A 6000-nucleotide genomic window follows, 5' to 3' on the forward strand; every position below is an offset into this window, starting at 1 on the left:
GTGCGTAGGTGGAATGATTCTTGGCGGTTTAAAGAAGACGGGAGGCGCGGAGAATGGCCGTGTTCGAGTTGAGCAGCGCATCGCCTGGAAAGCAGACGAGAGCAGACGGAAGCAGCAGGGGGAGGGGCTGAAAGCCGGCGTTTAACTGGCCGCCGAAGCGCCGAGAAGCGAATCACTCACGAAATTCGGCCGCTGCTCGCCGCTCCTCAGTTCAGATTAGACGCGCCCCACTCGAGGTGTGCCTCGGCTCAGCTGTAGTTTTTCTTTTAACTACTTGGTGTCCTCCATTTCCTCTCTGCCTTTTCTCAGCTCTTTTCCTCTGTGTGTGTGTGTGTGTGTGTGTGTGTGTGTGTGTGTGTGTGTGTGTGTGTGTGTGTGTGAGTGAGTGAGTGAGTGAGTGAGTGAGTGAGTGAGTGAGAGAGAGAGAGACATTAACTACATTAGCTACATATTAGCTACAGACATTAACTTAGGACGACAAACAAACAACGAACTGTTGTGAATAAAACAATGAGCTGACTATTTTGGACGAGAGATGTGATGACTGTTACCAGAGTGTGACACCAGGAGGATTTACCTTTAACTGCTTGAAACTCCGGCTGGTTTTTTCTCCCCCTCTGTCTGGATGATCAGAACTGTCAGCGATTTGGAAGACTGGACGGCGAGCCCAGCCCAGTGGTCCTGAAGGCAGTTGGTGATGCGGTGTGGCCAGCCGCGCTTCCTGCCCAGAAATCACAGATAAGACACTCACGTTAGCAACCTACCCGGGTAGTAGGAGTAGGAATACTGGAGGACAACGTGAACAGCACACACACACACACACACACACACACACACATTTTGGAATCTGAATTATTAACCGGTTGAGCTCAATCGAATGGACTGATTTGGTTTTGTTTTATTTATTTATTTATTTATTGTTTCCCTTGTGGCGCCTTAATTTTCATTGAGAGTTACAGCAGAGCTGTCAAAATGTTGTCGTGCAGCAATAAATGTTAATTGTTCAGCCTAGCACTTGCTCCCTTTTTGAGTGTTACTCCTATAGAACCTAGGTCAATGTGAGCGTCTCAACTAAAGTTAGGATAGAGGCGCTACAAGGGAATAAATAAATAAATAAATAAAACAAAACCAAATCAGTTTCAAGAAAAGGTAAAATCCTCCTGATCTCACACTCTGGTAACAGTCATCACATCTCTCGTCCAAAATAGTCAGCTCATTGTTTTATTCACAACAGTTTGTTGTTTGTTTGTCGTCCTAAGTTAATGTCTGTAGCCGTCTGCCTTGCGTCTCTCTCTCTGCACTCTAGTGCTGCTGACACTCGGCTCTTCTAAACAGGAAGTGACGTCCTGTGGAGTAAGCGCTTAACATGTCAGACTACGTGGACTAGTCTTATATGCTGACTTTCTACATGGGTTACACCAGTTCACATAAACCAGAAACAGACAGATGCTAAAGCTAACTCCGTGCTAGAGATGGTACACACTGATTTATGTGGTCCTATTGAACCCATAGATAAAGATGGGTACGGATATGCTAGTACGTTTACTGGTGATTTTAGTGATTTTTCCATATTTTTAAAAGCAAAGAGTGACACAACAACGGCTACAGAGCGGCTCATAGCAGACGTAGCTCCGTATGGAAAGGTAAAATGTTTAAGGTCCGATAACGGTACAGAATTTACCGGGCAAACTTTTAAATCCTTGCTCAGAAGTAATGGGATAAGGCACGAGACTAGTGCACCCTACTCACCACACCAGAACGGGACTGCAGAGAGAGGTTGGAGGACCTCATTGGGGATGTCACAACGTATGCTGTTGGAGAGTAATCTCGCAAAATATTTGTGGACGTACGCTGTACAAACAGCTGCACAAATCCGTAACCGGTGCTGTAGAAGGCGACTGCAGCAAACACCCTACTAAGTGTTTAACGGAAAGACACTTAATCTGTCCAACATGAATGTTTTTGGTTCTGAATGTTTTGTGTACAAACAGGACAAGAAGAAACTGGATTATAGATGCGAAAAAGGTATTTCCATGGGCTATGATAAATACAGTCCAGCGTATAATGTGTACTATCCTGAATCAGAAAAAATCCTAAAACATAGGCTGGTGAAATTCCTTACCAGAGACGGTGCAGACTCAAACAGGTGGTGGAGACATGGGAAAAGACACGGAGATGTTTGAATACACACCCAAGAGGGACATTCAAGAGGGAGTACAACTCAACAAGGCTGATGAGACAGATGCTGAGGAGGTGACAGAGACAGAACCTACTCTGTTAGACAGGGGTGGACCCTTAAAGCGCCCGAGCGCCAATGGCGCTAAATTTTCTCGTCGGGCGGTAAATACTTGACGACTTACCGCCCGGGTGGCGCCCAAGCCTTATTTATCATTTACACACCGGCTTTCACCTACATCGTGGCCCCGCCCTGTAGGAAGCCGCCGTTTTCGTTTCGCGCGCGTGAACCTGCGCGCCTCCAGCCACGTACTGCACTTGTACGATTCGTGCACGTTCTAGTTCTAGTCACGTGAACTATAAGTTCACTATTAAAGACGAAGTGGAACCACGCTAGAAACACACAAGCACGCAGGAAGATGGCGCCACCACAGGGATGGGATTTCTTGATGAAATCTCCGGCAAAAGGCTTTAAAACTGGTGAGGAGAAGCGAGACAGTTCGACACGGTATGAAGCAGAGAAGCGTGTGCGTAGGTGGAATGATTCTTGGCGGTTTAAAGAAGACGGGAGGCGCGGAGAATGGCCGTGTTCGAGTTGAGCAGCGGCTCGCCTGGAACACAGACGAGAGCAGACGGAAGCAGCAGGGGGAGGGGCTGAAAGCCGGCGTTTCGCCGGGGACACACCGGCCGCGGAAGCGCCGAGAAGCGAATCGCTCACGAAATTGGGCCGCTGCTCAGTTCGGATCAGGCGCGCCCCAGTCGAGGCGCGCCTCGGCTCAGCTGTAGTTTTTCCTCATTTCCTCAGCTCTTTTCCTCTGTGTGTGTGTGTGTGTGTGTGTGTGTGTGTGTGTGTGTGTGTGTGTGTGTGTGTGAGTGAGAGAGAGCAAAGAGAGAGAGAGAGAGAGAATCTTGGACTTCCCTACATGTGTAGCTCGGGGGTGACGATGGATGAAGATATCGCGTTAGCGTTCACACTTGTTCAATTTTCAATTTTAATTCTGGTGCCTGTTAGCAGCTGAAACACATCCTCACGTGCTTGTGGATATCATATATTGTATATGAAGACTAGTGTTGTAAAAAAAATCGATACCCAGATATAAATCGATGCTAGAAGTGGTATCTAAATGAGATATTCCATCCCTGTGGTATTGATATTATGGACTATTATACACAGCCTTCTTCAAGTACACCGACACGCACGACAGCCAGATGCCGTAAAGCAGCCTCCGCCTCTCAGACAAACAGAAGAAGAAGACGCCGCATGGCTACATTGTTATTTCCCATGCGAGTTGTCTCTGATCCAAGTTTTGTCTGCCAAATAAATAAACAAAAACATAAACAGCGAATTTGGGAGCCGCTTCACAGCCCAACTTAATTAGCATACCAAGTCCGACACGTAGTTGTATATTCACGCTTATGTGCTTAAAGGAAACTCCCGTTTATTGCAACCTGGACTTAATTTCTAGCATGCAGTACGTTTGTTTACTCACGCTGACAACTTTGGTGCTACTTGGATTCCCCGGGGTATCTAGATCCATCGGCGAATCGCCATCAGTGTATATCCATGTAACGGGTGCGGACGGGCACCCGTGGTGCAGCCTCGAAATAAGACATTATCTGCACCAAAACATCTTCATGTTGAAAGGTTTTGTTAGGAATCATTAACGTGATTCCCCTGTTCGTTTGGAGCGGGTCTGGTCTGGGATTTCTAGGCGTGAACAGACTAGCCGCGGCTAATCTAACCGGCGCTTTTAATGACGTCACTGCCGTGCGCCAGTCTGATTTTATTAAGATTACCGGTAGATGTACCTTAAGCCTGATTTATGCTTCTCCGTCTGCGTCAGTGCGGAGACACGCAACGCCATTATCCGTCCTTGCGTAGGGCTCCGGCAGGCAAGCAAGTACGTACGGAGTCGAGCCCACTTTTTTAAACATCCGTCGAACGAGACGGATTACGCAAGCTTGTGATTGGTCAGGACGCTGCTGTTGTTTACAGCGCCGCCATTGCAAAGAGAGCCGAGGATAACTAGCGGCAGACACGGAGAAGCTTGAAGAATACCTCGCGAAAAAACTCTAAAAATATGAATGTTTAATTCCCCGTGACTGGAGGAGTGAAAAGATGCGCAGCAAGCGTTTTATTTGTGGACGGAAATGACAGGAAACGTGGGTTTAGAGGTGGGGAGCGCATGAAGCGGTGGGAGAATGAGAGACAAATATGTCCGTGTTAAAAGTCTCTTAAATACACAAAAAACACAATATAAACACACCATCTTGGACCGATACATGACAGGATACCACAGAACAGCGCTACGCCCTCTGTTGTCCTGCAGGGCAATTGCTTTGCAACGCTCCCCAGGAGACGGAGAAGTAAAAGAGCAAAACGCTTCCGTCAGTCCGTGCGTGTCTGTCCCTTACGGAGCTGACAGTCCTACTGTGGAGAAATTCATTTTCTCCCTTTATTGACCAACAGAGTTGTTCAAAAGTACAGAACCAAACATATGGCATTACATCTTATGACAAAAATGCACCTTAAACAGAGTTTAAGCAGCAAAACATCACTCTGCAAATAGTGTATATATAGTGAGACAATTCATGATTTAAAGTGGTAACTTTCACCAGTTTTTGTATGCACGTTTAAAAAATGCTGATACTTGAAAGGTTTAAGCACTTTACACACTTAATTCTTAACATTTAATTTTTCCATTATAAATTGAGGAATGTTATTTTTTGAATAAACTTGTTCGATAAATGGGTGTTTTTAAATAGTATCGAAATCGAGTATCGAGTTTTTTCAAGTATCGAATCGAGTTTGAAATTTTAGTATCGTGACAACCCTAATGGAGACATGACTGTAATAATAAGTAAAGGTTATCAGCTGTAGCTTCAGTGTGCTCATAGGAAAGGTGACAAAAGAAAACAAAACACATTTCTCCTTATGGCCTATATAGTTGTTATCATCAACGTAACATGATTTACAGAATACATGTGACCAACTAACATTTCATGTTCTACCACCGGATGTTTGGATCAAAATATGAACCAATCAGATCTTAGATCAGGTGAGAGCCAGGCGTTTCCGTCATCCTCTAGGTTTTGCAGCCGAGGGAGAGCAACTGCAGCGCCTTGCTCCAAAATCTGCGGCCGCCTTGATCTCACGAGGTTATCGTTGCCTACGTATGCATGACGTCAGAGCAAGTCGGCGTCAATTCGGACACAAATCTAACCGGCATGCACTGCTCGCCGATCACCGCTGGTCTAATCTGCGCAGAACTGGCTCATCTCGAACACGGCCAAAGGCTCGAGTACAGCAAAGCGGAGTTGGTGATGTACTGCGTTGTATGCCGGAAGTATGCGACGACAAAATCGAGTTGTTGAGGGAACAAACAAATTCAAACTTGAATAGTTATTATGTTTGAGAATGTGTACAAAATAAAGGTTTATTACAATTAAAACGGTTCAGTTGTTATTTTGACTCATTTTGGCAGCTGACCAGCGGGGCCGGTAAATATTCAGAGTTACCGGCCCGGCTGGCCGGTTGGTTTTGAAGTTAACGTCCACCCCTGCTGTTAGAGGACACACAAGGAGCTGAAAAGAGGTACCCCACCAGAAGAAGGAAAGCACCTGACTATATGAAGGACCACCAGTGTAAAACTGTATGTAATGATGAATGTGAAGACGTAGATTATTTCTATAAAGTTGTTTATGGCGTACCTACAACTTATAAAGAGGCCATGGACTCTGAAAACTCAAGATTATGGGAAAATGCAATGAAAGAGGGAATTACTTCTTTTAAGGAAAATATACTTTTACTTTGACACCACTCCC

Source organism: Nothobranchius furzeri, chromosome 2, assembly GCF_043380555.1.
Source record: "Nothobranchius furzeri strain GRZ-AD chromosome 2, NfurGRZ-RIMD1, whole genome shotgun sequence".
In the NCBI taxonomy this organism is placed as follows: Eukaryota; Metazoa; Chordata; class Actinopteri; order Cyprinodontiformes; family Nothobranchiidae; genus Nothobranchius; species Nothobranchius furzeri.